The sequence below is a fragment of the Trachemys scripta genome, chromosome 19, assembly GCF_013100865.1.
Source record: "Trachemys scripta elegans isolate TJP31775 chromosome 19, CAS_Tse_1.0, whole genome shotgun sequence".
Lineage (NCBI taxonomy): Eukaryota > Metazoa > Chordata > Testudines > Emydidae > Trachemys > Trachemys scripta.
In genome coordinates this window covers 8,475,446-8,496,333 of record NC_048316.1, presented here as the reverse complement: position 1 = coordinate 8,496,333, position 20,888 = coordinate 8,475,446, and the positions used below count along the sequence as shown (strand labels likewise).

Below are 20,888 nucleotides of genomic sequence, written 5' to 3'. Positions count from 1 at the left end.
GGTCTGTTTCTCTTCTCATGCAGTATATCTGGCTACCTGATTCCCAGTTCACACATATACAAACTCATGAGGGAAGGCAGGTGCACCTCGTGTTTCATCCTACTAGACCGTGCATGTTGTATGGTCTTTGCACAAAGCCAGAGGGATTTTTGTTCGATTTCTTTCTGACAAACCCAAAGGCCTAATTAAATTGACTTTACTGATCTAGCATTATGTGATCATCATGAAGAGAGTAATTTTAAATGGATATTTTAATGGGGCTTTAATTGTAATTGTTGAGCACCTGCAGAGTACTAGCCCTAGAGCTTTCAGTGTGGAAAAAGCCAGGTGATAACTTGAATTTAAATAACAATGAAACATACACTAACAACAACATAATGCATTATGAAAAGTCCAAGATTTTGCAATCAGGCCCTGTTGGTATTTTTAGTGTGTCAGCTTTGTGGGGAGTGTGTATGTGTGTGTGTGTGTGCCTGTGCACATGCATTACAGGGTAGGGGTTAGTTTTTGAATCAGGTTTTGTTTTCAAAATAAGCTTAAATTAGCAAAAGGAATCATAAAAGTTATTTAGAGGCGAAGAAGTGTGGTGATGATTAAATAAGAAATTTAGAAATATGTGAATGAAATATTCTCATGTTCTTTTGATGCAGACATTAGATTGTGTCTTTCATCATGATAATAGGGAATTGATTGCTGTGTTGGAAAAGTGTAATTGAGGAGCAGCATGGGATAGGGAAATGAGCATGGGACTGGGAGTCAGGAGATCTGGGTTTTAGTTGATGCTCTCCCACTGGCTTGCTGAGTGACCTAAAGAAACAATCACCTAACCTCTGTATCTCAGTATTCCTAGCTGTAAATCAGGATAATCTGATTTATCTATCTTATCTGAGGAAGATTTTTCAAGGCACAAACAGGAGTTAGACATCTAACTCCTGTTGACTTTCATGTACTTAGTTGGTTTTTGTGCCTCTGAAAATCTACTTTATAAATGCTTTTGTTTGTATAGTTAATGTTTGTAAATGTGCTTGGAGGATTAAATGTGTTATATACAGTAAGGACTTATTATTGCAATAATTTTACTATATTATTATTTATTTAGAGAGGCAGCATTGTCCAGTGGCTAGGACATTGGACTAGGATTTAGGGACCTGGGTTCTACATCAGGCTTTGCCGCTGATCTGACCTGTAACCTTGGGCAAGTCGCTTCACCTCTCCTTAACTTTTATTCTCCTCCCTCGCTTTGTATATTGTGTCTTCCTTAGGGCAGGGACTGTCTCTTACTAGGTGTTTGTACAGCACCTAGCACAGAGGGGCCCAGATCTCAGTACAAATAATAATAAACAAGTTAATTGTAAGTGCTAAGTGTTATTATCTTTTATAAATTCTAAGTGGGTAATTTGTTAGCAACAAATCAGTGAAACCAATAACACTGAATGATGACTGAGAATTCCCACAATAATTTATATTTCTTGAAAAGCTAAAATCTTTTATGTTATGTTTTTTCTATTTATTGTCCCTGCAAAGCAATCCTTCTGTGATAGCTACTTATTTCTGGGGGTTGTCAGGGAGGTGGGGAGTGATACATTTTCCCCTTTATTTTAGGAATCCTCTTTGTGTGAAGCATCAAACTGAACGGACAATACGTGCAAGACCCTGTTTTTCCTCCCAGAGCTGAAGTTAAAAATTATTCAATGTAAAATTCCTGGCCTGTGAAGCAGAGGCTCCGTACTGTACCAGGCAAAGATTTTCACCAGCATTCTCTTGCTTAGCCAAGGCTGAGATAACAGACACTGTAAAGCATTTGCTGGAATAAATCTACTCTTCTGAGATTCCATCGGGGTGTTCATCTTCCACCTTGTTTTTCCTTTGCTTAATAAGGTATTGCCTGAACTTACGGTTGATATTTGAATTGACTTTTTTATTAATATGATCAAGACTAAGTGAAACTCAATCTCATTTTTGTTTGCTTGCTTTTAAATGTCAAGAAAGACTGCAAAGAACAAGTAAGTGGTAGATTGTTGTTTTTTTTTTTTAAAGCAAGGTTGCCTTTCCAGTCAAAGAGTAATTGTACTTTGCAGTGTATAGTGGGAGTTTTGAAAAATGTTTAGGGGCCAAAAGTGTGAAATTACTGCACTTTATGTACGACTCTCAGGAACAGTGAAATAAGGCGGAAGTCTTTGTGATCCAAGACAATTTGCTTGATGCGGTGATTAGTGGTGTAGCAGTTCTGATCACTGGCCTGTTGTGTAAAAAAACCCAGCCAGAAGTTCCTTCCTGGGTTTTTGATCAGTTCTAGAAGGGGTCAGGGACTGTGACACTTTTCAGAAACAGCCAAGGAGTCACCAACGTAGGAAACAGAAGGAAAGGAGTGGAGTGGTTTTTACAACAAAATGTTTAAACTAGAATTGATCTGTAACAGGTATTGATTACAATCAAACCTTTGCTATTTACTTTGAAGTGACATGAACCTCCAGCATCGGCTTATTACCATAGTAATCAGTCACCTTGTGAAATCATCTCCTGTTCAGTGTGATCCTACATTTCTGGTATGAAAGTATTAGCCGAGAACCCTTGAGTTTTCTATTGCTGCACATATTTTTGGATGGGGATATGCAGTGCATCCTACAACAGAAGCTAATTTAGCATCCACATTCTGTTCTCTTCATCTGAAAGGTAATAAAACAAGAAACATAGTTGGATGGAGGGGTTTGGTACATTTCTAAGGCAGGTGAGCGATAAAAATTTTGGAGCATCTAATCCTTATAGATGTTTCCAAGTTTCCATCTGGAAACCAAGCACTGTTACTGATTTACCAAACATTTCTCTTCTTTCTGGGACATTTTCATTTGGCTAGTCCAGTTATCATGGTAAGGTGAGGCCGACAAAGAGAAACATCAAAAACTAACAAATCCAAATAACTTTCTAGGTGGGCAAAACCCAGATAAAAATTATAACTTGATGGAAGAGATGTTAAAAATGTTTCCTAAAATTCTTGTGATCTTGATACTTTCAGTAGCATTTCTAGACAGGCTGTGTCACAATCTAGCATAGTGCTACATGACCTACATGTTAATAGTGATTATCATGAGTAAAACAGGGACAGTAGCACCTAGGATAGCACATCAGAGGTTTCATCTTCTTTGTTTCCACCAGGACCTTCTTAAGTTTGTTACAATAGGCCAGTTTCAGTGCTGGTGTATGTGATCAAAGCTTTATTAAAGACAAAGGAGTTGCACCTGTTCAGATCAAGATTGAATTTGACCTAGTAAGTTTGTTATAAACTCTTTTTATTAAACACCTCCTAGTGTTCAGGACTCCTTTTAATCATGTTAACATTTCAGCTAGGGCCTGCTCCAAAGCCCATTGAAGTCAATGGAAAGATCCCACCAACTTCCATGGGCTTTGGAGCAGGATTTAGCTGACTATCTGCAGCCTTTTCTTTTTCTTTTTCCCAAAAATGTGAGATATTTTGTTCCCTGCCTCCAGTGGGAAAGATATTTATAACAGTCATCTTATCCAGCGGTGACAGCTGAAATGAGCAAACATTTCATGAAAGGATTTTGCCCTTTCAGAAAAAAGTTCTCAAATCACATATTGCAGCACTGCAACCTTGCTGTGCACTTGTTCTTGCTGTGAAAAGGAAATATACTCCTGTCAGATGCCTTTGTTGGACTGGTATGTGCACATACATACTCTTAACATGGTAACTATACTGACATTAGTTATAGATTCCTTTCTTGAGGATGGGATGTTGATTATATGTCCTATAAATTTATGAGACAACCTGTCCCTCCCTCTCCCTCTCATTCTCGGTCTCTTCTTAATCCATCATTGATGGTAGAATTTGGATGGTTTTCCAAACTCGAGGATTTGTACTGTTGCTAGATTTTTCTGATATATACCCTGAAAGTTTAATTAATTCTAGCCCAGAGTGATTGCCATCAGTTAAATTTTGTGCATGAGTGTGTGTGTGTGAATCTCTAACACCATATATGCAACTATGACCCTATATGTGCAATTCTGCCCCCCTATTTCCATATGTACATCTCTCTCTCTCTTTCTCTTTGTCCTCAAAGAGGTACTCTTTCTTCTTGATCCTCAGTGCTGGACATCTCGCCACCTAACTCAGAAGGCCAAGGAAAGTTGGATCCCTTCAAAGCTCATCCGTGCTGCTCTTTCTTTGATTTCTTTGGCTCAAGGCATGACTCCTCTAGGGTATTAATATGCTGCCTTCATAGAGTTCCCTGGGCATCAACAGTTACATGTTATGAACATTTGATGTGGGGCTGTTGCTCAAATTAACACATTTCAAGCAGAGTATCAGCAGTGGAAGCAGAGACAGTGAATTTATTTTCCTATAAACCTAGTTTTAGTAGCAGTTGGTATAGAAATATAGGAAATATTGTCAAGTTCTTAGTGCATACAACTGTAAAACAAGTGTTCTGGATTCAATTCCTGGCTCGGTAGCTGACTTGCAGTATGAGTATGTGCATGCAGTATGAGGAAATTTTCTAAGACTCAGTTTCCCCATCCATAAATTGGTCATAATACTCACTATACAAGGCTGTCATGAGGCTTATTAACAGTGTGCAAAATGCTTTGAGAAACCTGGATGGAAAGCTCAGTATAAATTCAATGTCCTATTTTTAATCCTAGATTATGATTTTATTATACTATACAAGCCCAGGATTAGAAAGAGTGCTGCCATTCAGTGGACACAATGTGTTAGATTCTGATCTCAGCTACACTGGTGTAATTTAGGAATAACTCCATCACATTCCTTGGAATTACCCCTGGGTTGAATTTAGCCCAGTGTCACAATCAGAAGCACTGAAGGACCTGATCCTGAATTCAGTGGGAGTCTTTCTGTTGACTTCAGTGGGCTTTGGATCAAGCCCTAAATGAAGATTTTAAAAACTAGGATTTCTACACCTAGGAAATCCACAGTTTGAGCCTTTGAGATGTCATTTGTGTGGGCCAAAAGGGAATGAAAGTTTTCCTGGGGATACAAGACATCTTGTTGTTAGATTTTATCATGACTTTTAAACTTTCTTGGGGAAGCAGAAAGGGGTTGGTTATTAGAAGCAAATTTTGATGTTTGCTCCCAACAAAATCAGCCTGATTACAGTTTAACTGACCAGGGTTTGCACTCAAAGCCAGAGAGACAATCTCTCATGATAACATCTGACACCCTGTCACTTAGGGTAGCTCAAATATGCACCATTAGGTGTTTGTATGTTTGTTTTGACAAGCAGCTCTTAAAAGTAGAGTGCCCTTGTTCGCTTGAGACAAGAATTGCTGCTTGTTATCCTAGATGCAGAGGATAGGAGTTTTTGATTCCATAATCATGTACAATTCATTAAATCTATGGGCACTGGGTGCCTAATTCCCTTAGGCCCCTTTGATTATCCCAGCCTATTTTGCTCAGTCCTGCATAGTAACTGAGGCAGATAATTTTACTCTATAATCTTGAGCTGTATCTATGTGTGAGAAGATAGCAGTGACTTCATTTACTCTTTTGGGGATAGTAGAGTGCATGTGTGTATGCACATTACAACAAGACTAACAGTTAGCCAAGCCCCAAACAAGAGAAGGGATCCAATCCCCCAGAGGTGGGGGAATAGCACAGGATCTGATCCCCACTGCAGTCTCATTGCCAGAGTGTAATAAGGGGTTTGGAAATGAGTTGTTTTCCCACCCCCTGAACCCACTGTTGGAAAGGCAGGTAGAGCCAGACCGTGTTTTGCAGAGCTTGCATGGCATGTGTGGCCCCCAGAAGAGCAAGGCTGGAGAAGTTACTTGCTTTGCTTGTGCTTAAAGCAGCCCTGTGTGTGTGTGTGTGTGTGTTTGTGTGTGCGTGTGTGTGTGTGTGTTTGTGTGTGCGTGTGTGTGTGTGCGCACAAATATGGCACTTAACCTTTCCAGGTTAACCACTGGCTCTTGTGCCAGCAGGTGTCTTGGGGATTTCTGTCTGGTGGAATTAGGGATATATCTGGGAGCAGGGCTGCCGAGAGTGGGTTTGGGCCCCCCAGCAAGGGTGGACCGGCTAAACAGGGCCGACAAAGCCAGGCCCCGGGCCCCCTTCCGGCCCGCTGGGCCCCAGTAATTTGTACAAGCTCCCCTCCTCCCGTCGGCCCTGTCTGGGAGGAGGAAGGCAACGCCCTCCAGAAACTGGGTGGGGATGTAGTGCAACTGGTACACAAAGCCGTAGAAACATTTGTATGCAGGGAAGGATGTGAGGTGAATGGCTGCCAAGATGCAGGTCACATGGAGGCAACTCTATGAGGGATACAGAGAGTTGGAAGGCAGAGTAGGCTGGATGTCTGATGGTTGGACAGACACAAAGTGCCAGCAACTGAGCCAAGGCTCTTGACCACAGAGCAACTGAATCCGCTCCCATCAGAAGGGTATGACTGGATGCTAGAGAAGAGTGGAAGAGCTTGCTATCAGCTGCATCTCAACTGCACTACACATGTGGTACATCTGTCTGAAGCAGTTAAAGGCTAAGGTGGTCCCCTTTCTAGTTGTCTGTAGAGAAAGTGGAAAGATCAGAAAAGACAGTGATCTGAAATGCCCCCCCTCCTTTATTCTTGAGCATTGTTGGGAAACCAAGCCCACTTGTACTGTCAAAATATGGGAGCACGTTTCTGCTGCTTGCCCTTTAGGGGTTAATGAAATTACATTAGGAAACTCTGCCTAAAACCTAGTCTGCTCTCTGCCAGACATTCCTCCACCCCCTTGATAACTCACTGGCATGGCTTGCGTTTCCCAGCTGACCAGCCAATAGGAGCAGAGTACGTGTTAGCTCTGAGTCAGCAAATATGTCGGTTTGAAACCTGATACCAGGTGTGCTGCAAGTAGCAACGGTTTTTGCTCTTTTAAGATTTATTTTCCCCGATGAAAGAAACTCCATGTTTCTTCTTTGACTCATTCGTGACAAAGTTTTGCTTTTTAATAGTCAATCTATTAGTACACAGCAGCGCAAGAATTCAGCCTTGCAGTATTGGTTTAACTGGGAGGGCTGGGAGCATCTACCTGCAAAACTGACTTGCTTCCTGCCACTTAATGCAGGTGAGCAAAGTATTTAGCCCAGATCTTCAGCTGGTGCAAATCCGTATAGCTCTGTTAGAGTCAATGGAGCCATGCTGATTTACACCACCTGAGGATCTGGCCCATTATATTTATAGCACAAGTATGGCTCAGGAACTCCAGGCCCATCTCCCCTTCATGCACAAATGACACGTTTGGTTCTTACCCTGATTTCAGTCCTTCATGTTCACTTTCCTTTGTTAATTCAAAGGGATATGAAAGGACTTCTTTCTGCCATTGCCCATAACAATCTTCACCAAGAGCCAAGTGAAAGGGTTGCCCACATGGTCTGTACCCATGCATCAGATTATACCAGATTCTTTCCCTTGGGAACTGCCTTGAAGCAGGAGGCCACAAGGCTTCAGAACAAGCCCCAGAAAGAGACACAATTTGAAAAGAGCATTTATAGTGCCTGATCCTATGCTGGTCCTTTCAGTATAATCCAGTCAGTGCCAGATCCTTGGCTGGTAAAAAATAGCATCAATGGAGCTACACCAATTTACAGCAACTAAGTGTATGGCCTTCATTTTCCTTTGGATTCAGTATGCATTTTTGAAGCATTCAAATGTGGTTGTATAAAAATGGTTACAAATCCCATGCCTTGCAGATGTCTTTGTATTGATATGTAGAACTGCAATTGATCTTCTCAGGAATCAACCACTTCAAATTTACCGTATCAACCTATTGCAACAAGAAGGTCTCGCAAGGAAGCTGGGTCATTCCTCAGAGTCCTGCTGCAAGTTGCCACAAAACAGGGCTGTTACTGGGCAACTGGGCAACATAAAACTTTCCTAGCAACCTTTTACTCTCCCTTCATGGGTCTAGAGGAGTACATTGACATACATATTTTAATTAATAGGGGGTTATGTTTCCCAAAGAGGTAAAATGACCCAACTTTGTCCAGATAATCACTTAAATTATGATGTGCAAATTAAAATAAACATATTTTGAAGCACAGCACTCTATGCAGCTCATCTGTAAATCATGAGACTAATCTAGCTGCAGATCAAAATAACCCATAATAAAACAGCCTTTTTGGCTTAATGTGCTGAATATAAGGTAATGAGGAATAAAGATCTGATGGACTTTTGGTTTTCAGGCTTGGGGTTATATATTGTGGGAGGTATTGGTGTTATCTTTAAAAGCAATATCTGCTTGTTATATCTACATTACTAGCTCTTTAAAACCTCTCCTGTGCTCCAGGGAATTTTCAGCCCTGAAAGATAAATTCCAATGAATAACATTGAGTTCCTGTAAGAAAAAGACATTCCCTTTGTGTAGGACAGGAGGCATTGCAAAGGATCAAGACAGGCACAAACTATATCAGGGAGCTGACTTGGAGTTCACCTATGTGGTTCCTACTTCTGGATAGATTTGAAAGATGGGGAAATCTAAATATAGTGTGATGATATTGCACACCTTGCAGTAGTAACCACAGATTGAGGTGTCTGAGATGAAACACATTCATAGAGCCCAACTGGCCTCTTACATCAGTGCAACTCATTCTGACAAAACCAGCCTTTTGAGATGTCAGAAGCCAATAGGGTTTGCTGGTAACATCAATGGACTCGTATTTTAAACTTATTAGCTGGGCTCACAACAACCAGCCAGTCATAAAGGAATGTTTATTTTTAGTGGTAGCAATGGAACAGTATGGAAAATCCACCTCTAGCTTCAAAGCTTTCAGAATAAGGGCCTGCAGCCAAGCCTGAGACCAGCTAGTTGACCTACAGCTGAACATCCTGATTGACCAGACACCCTGGTTGGTTGAGAGGTGTCACTAGGCTTGGTCTTAAACCCAGCAGCAGCACCAGGCCAGTGGCTGCTTAGTGCTTATGCCTGCAGCTGCAATTGCTCCTATGACAACCTTGCTTGGTTCCTGACTCCAGCTCTGACCGTTGGTGTTGTTCTTTGCCTCTCAGCACTAGGCCTAACCACCACTGCCCTGGTCTGTGACAAAAGTCTATCACTAGGAACAAGGGACGCCCCATCTGAGTAAGATTCTTTCTGTTATATTGTAAATCTGGGTCCATGGTGGGAAAATCAGGATAAGTAGCTAAGGTAGCTACCAAATTCATTCTCTGGTGATCCCCAACTCCCACCTTTTCATGTTCTCTGTATGCGTATATATATCTCCTCACTATATGTTCCATTCTATGCATCCGATGAAGTGGGCTGTAGCCCACGAAAGCTTATGGTCAAATAAATGTGTTAGTCTGTAAGGTGCCACAAGTACTCCTATTCTTTTTGGATACAGACTAACACGGCTGCTACTCTGAAAGTTATAAAATCCAGACATTAGTGCATTTTCCCACTTGGCTTCTTCTTTCCTCCTACTTACAAATGCACCATCATTCTGGGAGCAGGTTTGATACATTTAAAATGACTTCCACCCCACCCTGCTAGGACTCGCCTTATCTGGCAAATTGCAGGTGACTCAGACTAACTCTGTGTTATTTGTTTTAGGCAACTTTGTTTTAAAATACTTTTATTTGCCATCTCTTTTCAAACCCATCCCTCTCTCCAGATTCGGCCATGGTAATCTGACTACAAGTTAGGTAAGCACTGAGTCATATAATTAATCCTTTCCCGCCTTTCACCTTTTGGGACCGCTTTGATTGTTGCCTTAGCTAAAGGGACTGAAACCTTGTTAACAAAAAGGCACCCTAGGTTTATCACAGAGTCTGATTTTATGTGGAGCAGCCCCAAAATACTTGCTCTGTCTCCTGACAAGTATCTTTGAACCAGCTACACTAGTTCTGCATGGTAGTAAGGGACTTATTCTTAATCATAAGAACAAGACAGTGCAAGCATTTTATTGACTCCCTGCAGGCCACTGTAGACTTGGTATGTTCTCTGAATTGCCCTTTCTCATCAGCATACAAGGAAATCTGGCTTGGTTAATGCCTCTGGGCAAAGCCTGTTTATCCTTATTTTAGAGCCAAAACTGAAGAACTCCCCCCCCCATTCTTCTTGTATCCAGTTATCTTGTCTAATACAGACAGAACCTGCAAGTCCTTGGATTAGAATTGTACAGAGAAGGCTAGGTTCTCTGTTATCTCCAGTTTCTGCTGAGTGCAGCAGAGATGGTAGGGGCATTCAGAGAATTGGGTATGGCTCCAAAATTCTCTACCCAGCCCTGTCCACAGGCAGCATAGGTTAGAAAAGTCTGGGACTGCTCTAACCTGTACTGGCTTGGCTAGGTTCCCCAAGGGGCCTCCTCCAGCTGGGGACTGCCAGGACACATCATGCTCTTGCACTTCTAATAAAACCAATAATCAGGATGATATATTGGGATTATATTTCCCAGAAGGTGGGACTATCCACTGAATAACTAATAGAGGCAGTATTGCCAACTCTAAATGTTCAAAAATCATGGTAGGTTCCTAAACATCACTGGATTTGGCTTAAAAATAATCACATCCTCTTAAAAAAATATAATAAATTTGAGGTTCTTGTTAAGTTCTTTTTTTCTGGGGGAGCCTTTAAGGTACACTTAGGTCACGTTTCAAGCTTTCTGTGTGACCATGAGGGCTAGGAACTGCTTTTTAAAAATGAAATCTGAGATTTTCATGCATTCACATGTTTCCATGAACTTTAAGAAAAACACTACATAGCAATAGAGTTGGCAACCATGTCCTGGCTTTACCAGTTTGCAGGATTAAGGGCTCTATGATATATTTGTTAAAGACCGTTTGGGACCTTTCAGCTTTCTCTGCAGTATATATTTGCTCACTGCTTTGTGCTCTTTCCCTTTGACCTTTCAACAGTTTATAATACCAGGCATTAGCTGCAATCGTTCAACAGATTTTGGCTGTTGAGAAAGTGGCCATGTCTCAGGCCTTGTAAACTTCTTATAGTTGCTGCTGTGCTCATATCACACAAGGAAAAAATATTGCATCCAGTGCTCCTCCTGGGGAGGAGACGAGGGGAGCAAGACTCATCGAGGCAGAATTCTCATCAGATTGTTCCACAGGGGAGAGGCAGAGCAGGATTTCCTGTCTCTCCCCACCATAGACCTGGTGAAGCTGTGCTGACAAAGCTTCCCCTGAGGGTCCTTTAGTCTCCACAGCAGGGAGGATTAAAGCACTTCTCTAAACTGTGTTAATTTCTGAGTGAGTTTCTCCTGGGCATAGTGGGGAGATGATATGCCACCCCAGGCCATGCTCACAGTCCACCCCTTCTCTTTGTTCTTCCCATGCGTATGCTGGATTCTGTGGAGAGCTCTCTTATGAGACCCTCAGAAAACCAGGGAAAGGAAAACGTTAAAATGGAAAAAGGCACACACAAAGTTTGCTCACTATATAGATCCCCATGGGGACATCTGGTCCGTAGTGATTAAATCTCAAAGGGATTGGAATGTAACTGATATGTAGTAAAATAATCATCCTGTTAAATGTCAGTTCAATGGACTGGACAAACGCACAACCCCGCAAGGGGAACACCTTTATGGAATTCATGCTTGTTCTTTCACTCCAGCGCCTGGCATAGAGAAGTAATGCACTCAGACCTGGAGAGGAGCGATTCACCTCACACCACATGACTGATCTTGCTAGTTGTCTTAGAAGCATCAAAAAAACTCCTGGAGGAGTTGCATCCTACCCTGCTTAGCTGGGAAAACAGTTGGCCAATGCTGGTTTGAACATGGGTGGAGGTGGTTGGGGCATTACAAGGGGCTTGAGGAAAAAAACTTACTTCTCCCAACCTCTATCACCCAGGAAAAATCTGAACTCTTTGCCTATTTGGGAAGCCTATGAATTACCTGAAATTCCAAAAGAATTAGATACTAAGATACTGAATGAATCCATCATATTTAAACTTTTTGCCCTTATTACTAAGAATCACTAATTAAAACTCATTTTCTGCTTAGTGTAAAGAGCTGTTGAACGTTCAAAGGAGCAACTTGTGTATAGTACAGAAATTATGATAAAGTATTTCAGATGGAAACTTTGATTTCTCGATAATTATTCCTTCTATTTCTTTTTAATATTGTAGTCTACTATGCATATATTTGCTTTTCGGGTTAATTGCTCTGTTTTGAATATGCCTGTTAATAATCTCACTTTGTGCTTTATGCTTTCATCATGAGTTAATCATTTTCAGGATTATATACTCATTGGGCAATAAACTGCAGCTTTTTTAGCATCATTCGTACAAAAAATCCTAAAATACATTACAGTGAACTTCGAGTTTTGTGTTTGGATCATTTTGGCAAGAGTTGTGTACACTGTACAGGAGCAAGTACTGTAAGAAAGGATGATGTTTCTATCTGTAATCTTGGAGGCATACATGTTGGAAATGGGGAACTAGTGCTTTAAAACAGAGGCATGTTATAAAAGGAGGGCTAAATTTTGAAATTGAACAATTGTGGACTTATATTTGCATGTGCCATAACCATGTCCATTTGTGCAGATCAGATATTTGTGTGCGTGTAAAAGGTTTATTAGAGCTCAAATGGCTATTTGCAAGCTCAAATATCTGATTTGCATGCACTATCATGGTAATTGTGCTCACAAATAATGTGTGTACAATTATGAGCACATTTTGCATATGAACCTCTAGCCTCCCTTTCTAAAATGTTGAGAAATGCAAAAAATACATTTTCAAATAATAAGGACACTTGAGACTTCAAGGAGTCTACTCCTCTCTTGATGAACACACAGCTTCTAGCATACCCTTAAAGTTATTGAGCATGGAATTGATCCCTGCATGAGTACAAATTTGTTTTCTTATTCATTGCAGTAGGAATGATCATTGTAACCCTCAGCTGATACTTAGGTGGGGGTCATTGGTGCTTCCTTTCGTTGTCTCTATTTGTAAAAATTGGGATGGTATTTTGATCATGAACGTGAATCATGGACTAATATAGTACTGGCTAGAACCTGATATAGATGAGGCAAACACTGTGTTTGCTTCAGCTCACAGCTCTGCCAAATTCATTACAGTCCTAGTCTATAACGCTTTTGGCTTTTCTATTCTTTGTCCCTGCCCCATCCCCACAGCTGTCTGTATACCTCTGTCCTACTCTTCCACACCCTTACTATTCCAGTCCTGGCCCCATACATTGCTCTACCAATGTACTTCAGTTCTGCCTACAACATACCTGCTATGTTTTTCCTGGCTCTTAACACAGCTCTGCCTATAAACCTCATTCTTGGTCTGCAAAACTCCTGTTATCCTATTCCTAAAGCCCCAGCACAGCTCTACCAATGCACCATATTCCTGGCCTCCAACACCTTGGTATTCCAGTCCAAGGCCTTTCCTTGACAAACATGCCAATCCTGTCCAAATGTGTGCTACTTTCATGTGTGAGCCTAGATTAAAAGGAAAAGGAGAACAAAAGAAGCATACAAAACAAAGGAGTGTCTGTAAAGGGTTAAATCCCCAAGTCCATAGTATTTTTTCAAGGCAAACATCCATTGAAGTCAATGGGAGATTTGGCTGAGTAAGGACTTCCAGACGTGGCCCAAATGAAATAATAATAAATTAACAAAATAATGACAGGGAATAAAGAAAATAGATTATAAGACCTAAGACCAATGATAAACCTGAAACAACTGTCTTATACCCCATTCTTCTTGCTAACGCATTAGCTTTCGCAACTATTCAAAGTCAGATCCCAAATGAAAATGAGTTTAGTTTGTGACATTTTAGTGGACTTTTGATCTTTGTACGTAACTTCTCAACCTAATTGACTAACGGAGACAGCAAAATCAACGTTTCTGACCTCTTCATATTTGCTAGGTACTTTAGCTGTCTTTTAAGACAAATACGTCTTTTAAGCTATGGGCTTCTTATTATGGAAAGGCATGTGAATGTCTTTTTACAATAAATTAATTGTTGATTGATTGATTAAGGATCTCATCCTTAATCTCTCTGTGTGGTTATTTCTGGTGTCTGTTTCTGTTTTATGTTCATTAAAAACCCCACTTTAAAAAAAAAGAAAAGAAAAAGCAATTAAAGCACACTTAGGGCCAATAAAAATAAGAACGTACAAACATAAGAATGGCCACACTGGGTCAGACCAATAGTCCATCTAGCCCAGTGTCCTTTCTTCCAACAGTGATGAATGTCAGATGCTTCAAAGGGAATGAACAGAACAGGGCAATTGTCAAGTGATCCATCCTCTCAGCCAGTCCCAGCTTCTGGCAAACAGAGGCTTAGGGACACCCAGAGCATGGAATTGCATCCCTGACTATCTTGGCTAATAGCCATTGATGGACCAATCCCTCCATGAATTTACCTAGTTTTTTTAACCCAATTCTAGTTATATCTCTGGCAACTAATTCCACAGGTTGACTATGTGTTGTGTGAAGAAATACTTCCTTTTGTTTGTTTTAAACCTGCTGCCTATTAATTTCATTGGGTGACCCCTAATTCATGTGTTATGTGAAGAGGTAAATAACACATCCTTAGTCACTTTCTCCACACCAATCATGATTTTATAGACCTCTATCATATTCCTTCTTAGTTGTCTCTTTTACAGGTTGAACAGTCCCAGTCTTTTTAATCTCTCCTCAGATGGAAGCTGTTCCATACCCTTGATCATTTTTGTTGTCCTTCTCTGTACCTTTTCCTTTTCTAATGTATCTTTTTTGAGATGGGGCAACCAGAACATCATGCAGTATTCAAGGTGTGAGTGTCCTATGGATTTATGTAGTGGCACTATGGTATTTGCTGTCTTATTATGTATCCCTTTCCTACTGGGGCCTAACATTGTGTTAGCTTTTTTGACTGCCGATGTAGTGAATTATGTAGCATGAAGTCAATAACTGTTAGCCTGCGTCAGGAAATCATCACAGCAGATACTCTGGGTTAAACACAGTACTTGATCACTTTATATCCATTAATAACATTGGTATCTAGGGAAACTTAGGTAATAAGACTGATCAAAACTTTAGTGAATAAAGTTGATCCCCTGCAGGGACCAGGAAGATTTTTCTCTTCTCTCCCTACAGCATTGCACAGTGGCTATGTACATTAAATGTTTCTTGTCTCACTTGCTCTAAAGCAGGGGTCGGCAACCTTTGAGAAGTGGTGTGCCAAGTCTTCATTAATTTAAGGTTTCGTGTGCCAGTAATAAATTTTACATTTACAGGGGCCGGCAGACGGAACCCCAGACTGGCAGCGGGCTGAGCGGGGCCGGCGGACGGAACCCCAGACCAGGAACGCAGGCGGCAGATGGAACCTCAGACTGGCAGTGGGCTGAACCTGCTGCCAGTCTGGGGTTCCGTCTGCTGGCCCCTGCCAGGAGGGGTCCCGACCACCGGCCCCGCTCAGCCTGCTGCCGACCTGGGGTTCCGTCTGCCGGCCCCTGTAAATGTAAAATTTATTATTGGCACACATAATCCCGGCTGGCAGCAGAATGTCACTAAAAATCAGCTCATGTGCTGCCTTTGGCACATGTGCCACAGGTTGCCGATCCCTGCTCTAAAGCATCAGTTACTGGCCACTGCCTGAGGCAGAGTGCCAGACTTGACAGCCCAGTGATTGCATCCAGTATGGCAATTTCTGTTTCTTGTACTTACACCACTGCACCTAACCCCCTTTCATGTATTTAGTTTAATTGCATTGGTCCACATTTTCAAAGGTGACCACTAAGTTTATGTGCCCAACTTGAGATGTCTAGTGAAAGTATAAAGTCTAGTGTATCTAAATCTCAGGCATCTTCGTGACTCCACTAGAAGTTTTGCTATTTCAATGTTTCTAACAAAATGCTTCTGTCTCAATAAGGACTATCTACACTCATTCCTGTTCTGGCACATGAAGCATTGACATCTGAGCTCATAAGTAAAAAAAAAATTCCCCCTGTATTCTACTGTTCAGATATATCACACTCTGTTTGCATTTGATTTTGGAATGTCTCAGAAAAAAACATTGGGCCAGATCCTTAGCTGTGCCAATTAGAATCGGGCCAGTGGGGAAGCATGGCTAATGGATCAGATTTATAAAGGAAGGTGCAACATTTCAAAGGGGAAAACCAGCAAGGTGAAGAGTTAACATGCTCTAGGGTAATTTTTTCCAGTTCAGCTCAAGCTGCCATTGGATCCGGTTCCAGGGCTTGCTTAAGTTCCTGTACAAACCCTGATTAAACAGGAAAAACCTGTGAATTGTTGGTTTTGAATCCTGGATTGGGGGCAGGGTGCACTCAGGTAACATATGAGTCATGTTTCATTTGAATTTCTAAAACCTTAGAGAGGAAAGGGAAAATCTGGAGGTTTCTATAGGATTAATAATAATAAAAAAGATTTAATCTGTGTTCTCCCTGCATTCTTTCCATTCTTTTGTTAGGGTAATACTAAAAAAGTCCTCCAGACTCACATACAGTATAAGCTTAACTTCTACAAAGTTAAACTTTTCTGTAAGTGCAAAGCAGCATTTCTGTCTTTAAGTCCATTTCTGTACTAGGCTGCAGTTCATCTAGTGATGAAAATGATGTCAGTACTTTCAGTAGTTCTAATTTCTTCTCCAAAGGAGCCATGCATGTACCTGTCTCTTTTCCAAAAGATCTTTTCCCTGGTAAAATCTGTAACAATGTCCTAATACAGGAATGCCCTTTTTGGCATATCAGGCTCGTTTTCTTCTATTTGAACATGATGATTCAGAAAACTAGTACAAGACAAATAAAAGGTGCAGGCTTTCTATAGCTGGTTATAGTTAACCCCTGGAGATCCTGTGGATGTGAAGCGTACAGGAACACAAAGTTATATTCCCATGATATATACTTTACTTTCTTCCAATTGTCCCTTTGCAAAATATTGTGGCCTGGACCTGTCTGGGCATGATGTTGAAGGAGTTAATTGGGACTAGTGAAACAAATCTTTGACTTTCAGGGCTGAATAAATGGGGACTATGACATAGAGGCTTCATAGAATCATATATATATATATGTATATATATATATTAGAAATGGAAAAGACCTATTACTTCATTGATCATAGAATCATAGAAATGGAGGGCTGGAAGGCCCTTGAGAGGTCATCAAGTCCAGGCCTTTGTGCTGAGGCAGGACCAAATAAACTTAGACCATCCCTGACAGGTGTTTGTCCAATGATAGGATTGATTCCACAATGTCTCTTGGAAGTCTATTCCAGTGCTTAACTACTCTTATAGTCAGAAAGTTTTTTCTAATATCTAACCTAAGTCTCCCAGTTTAATCCCATTAAATCATCTAGTGCCTCCCTGGATACTGCCTACAGTATATTTGCTACTGCTTTGTCTCATCTCATTTTCAATACTCTAATTAACTGGGTAATGTGCATGTGAAGCACTGCCTTCCTGCCCTCTACTGGATGGAAAAAGAACTGATCAACTGTGAGTCATAGGCCCTATACTGCTAACAGCCAATGAAGATTAGGCGACATGTAGGGACCTGTGCTTTTGTGATTTCTATCCATTCTGTAAGTGAGGTGCATACACAAGTTGCCATGGGATGTAGTGTAGTTACAACTGACGTTCCTAGGAGATTGTTTATTGTAGTGATTTCACTGCAAGTTTTATAGGGCAGCAGCACATTTTGTTTTTCATGATCTCCATGGAGCACAGAGATTACCTTTTACCCCCAGTGAAAAGACAGAAATCTCAGATACATTTTGTTTCACATCCTGGGAGTATATTTTCTCATTTTCTAGGGGAAGTCATTACAAAAATCTAACAATTAATATTGGAAGTAAGGCTACACTTTGTATAACTAAACATTAATATCCTGCCAAGTGCCACTGAAACAAAACTAGTGAATGGCAAAAATGCCAGAAAAATATCGACAGCTTCCATCAGGCCTAATCTATGCTCAGTGATCAACATTTCGTGACCAAAAAGTGATTTGAATAGTGTAGCTTTGAATCACAGCTTCCTTCCCTGAATTATTGCTGCTCTGATTTTATTTGCAAATTAGGGCACAGACACAGAGATAATTGTTATTTTAATATTAACATTTTTTGGAAAGCAGCCTGAGATGCTGTAAATCAGGATAGCTCCATCGACTTCAGTGGAGCCATTTTATACCAGCTATGGATCTGGCCCAATTTCTTTCTATTTCCAAAAATTAAAACAAGATGATTTCAGATTAATTTGCTTTGAGGTGCAGCTATTTTCCGCCTATTCATTTTGTGCAGACCACTGAACTGATACCAGTATAGCAGGTCAGATATAAGGCATTTGCGCTTTGGCACATAACAGCAGTTTCATATGCTCTGGTATCGGAAGAAACTGAACAATATTACTTGTACTGTGAATGACAGTGAAACAACCACCCTACGCCTACACTTTATTTCCCAGTTGTCAGCCTTGAGAAATGAACTCACTGCTTAAAGGGCTGTGCAACCATCCCCAAATAAAGAATGCGGAGCTGATGTATTGATCACCACTAACTGCGAGGGGCACATTTTCACAGCAGTGGGAAGGGACTTACCGTACAACTCTCCTTGACTTTAAGGGTAGTCGTGCAATCACATTCCCACACCCTATACCGTTGTCACTCCTCCAGTCTTGTACATTTTCAGAGAAGTTAAGATTGCCAGGCTCCCAAATGAATGTAGCCGTATGCTTGTTATTGTGGCATGTGTAATGTGTAATGAAATGTTTTTGTTTAAATAATCCTTCACTGCCTTCCTTAATAAAAATCACATTCTGGGCACTTACTGTGGGCCAGCTCCTCAGGTGCTGTAAATCAACGTAGTTCCACTAACATCAAGAAAGCTACGCTAGTTAAACTTGGCCGTACAAGCCTAAGAATGAATAAATCTGGGTGACCTGTGCCCGTGGGGATAGATCATGTACCCCGATCCCTCCCAATGGAACTAGGGTGTTAGGGAAGCCATGAGGGTGGAGACCAGAGCTGGTGTGGAGGCACAGCACCTCCATCATGTTGCTGGCCATGGCTTCTCACAGATTGCTGGGGATCTGCCAGGGGTTTGGAGTGAGGCTCTGCACATGACAGTATGGGGGAAATCTGTAGGAAGGGATCTTGGTGAAGATTTCCTCCCACAGGGCCACTCCAAGGTGTTTTAAGGTGGGAGTGGGCAGGGAGAGGACAATTGGGCCATGGTGTTTTGAGCGCCCTCTACTTGTAACTGTAATTATACCTTATCTTAGAACAGGTATTTACCTATTGGATTATGCTACACAGAAACATAACAGGCAAAGGCTGTGTTTGTGTTTGGAGAACAGGGGTGCACTGGCAAGGCAGAAGTGGGAAACTTGCACTGTAGCTGACAGCTGTTATTCCTAGTGAGAGTCTGGTGTCAGAGTGAAAAGGTTCATTACAATCACAGAAGAAGATGGTGTGTTCTCTTTCCTCCCTCTCAGGCCTTTAAATCTCTCCTTCATGGGATCAGATAACAGTTATCACTTTGGGTACCAAGTACCAGACTGGAATGTTTGGCAGGAGGCAGACGTATTTTGGCTGCAGTATGCTTTATGGAGTAATGTTTTGCTGCCCACATGTTTTCAGACATTAACCCCGGAGTCAAGAAAACTCAGATTTGTTGGATTTCACATTGAGGGTGGGTTCTGTCATCTGGATCACCATCTATCAGAAGCAAAGTAGTTCAGGAAACTCATACTCACTTGTCATCCCATCTAAATTTGGTCCTCGGAGAGGAAAAGCCCCACTGAGCCATCCCAGGTCCTCAGACCAGGGGTGGGGGCAAGTGGGGCAATTTGCCCCAGGCCCCGGGCCCTGCAGGGGCCCCCACGAGAATATAGTATTCTAGAGTATTGCAACTTTTTTTTATGGAAGGGGCCCCCGAAATTGCTTTGCCCCGGGCCCCCTGAATCCTCTGGGCAGCCCTGCCTCAGACTCCTTTTAGAGTCCATCAGAGATATTTACAGTCTTAATAAATGTACAGTATTCACAGTATCACCAGAAAAGCTTCAGCTTTCACTTAGATTTAGCTGGTTAATGAGAAAAAGGGGACATATCTGAAATTCTGTCCAAGACTGATCAGAAACCATCTAAGCTTGAAACATGTACAATTAAGTCTGTTCCGGTATAGTGGATGGAGGCCTTTCCCCCTCCCTACCTTTCCACCACAGGACAAAGCAATAGTTTTGGCTCTGTGACCTCTCTAAGCACAAGGATGGGATGGGTGACAAACTAACATTGGCATCAATGTTCAGTGCCCCAGAGTGTGCGTCTCTGGGCAGGATTGGGAGTGAGGGAGGGGTTCATCAGGGATCTCCCGTATAAAGACACCATGGTAGAGCACATGCTACATCACTGATGATGAGTCCATACTTTGCAATGCCCCACAAATATAATGCCTCCAACCACTGCCACTTGGGTGGTGCTCCATCTGACCCTGGTCGTGCAATATGTCAGTGCATGTCTGTTCCTCTGGATATCTTGCTTAGCTCAGTGATGAGTTTGGTGGGCATCCATCGTTCACGTATCTCAGTTCAGAATGCTAATTCTAGTTGGTGCACTTCACAAAGCCACTGTGCTACACGGTTCAGTACAACTGGCAGGGCACTTCTCAGGAGAGGCCCAGACCTGGACTTGTAGTGGTGTTGATGGGCAGGACTGAGATACATAGCCACCTCTGCATGGAAAAAGGTTTACAGGGTGCATGCCTGCATCACAGTACCCAGCTCCAGCCCTGATACTACTTGTTTCACTTTTATGAAAAGTAAATTAACTCAAAAATATAGTGACTGAAATGATATATTTCTTTACAGTCTTTTGATTGCTTAATCTGGAAGGGTCTTGGCCAAGATGATAGTTAATTACTCACTAGCAAATGGAAAATGTGACTAGTGCAATATTAACCTTCAGCTGGCTCCAACGTGAAGTTTGGCAA

The 20,888-nt window shown here is 41.6% G+C and overlaps 1 protein-coding gene across 1 annotated transcript in view; it reads left to right on the top strand.

The window, feature by feature from the left end:
- The first annotated feature begins 1,715 nt into the window (after positions 1 to 1,715).
- TTLL10 (tubulin tyrosine ligase like 10) overlaps positions 1,716 to 20,888 on the top strand; it is a 161,192-nt gene continuing 142,019 nt past the window's right edge. Inside the window, exon 1 of the mRNA XM_034753514.1 lies at positions 1,716 to 1,878. The gene's annotated coding sequence lies outside the window, so the exon portion shown is untranslated. The remainder of the gene's footprint in view (positions 1,879 to 20,888) is intronic.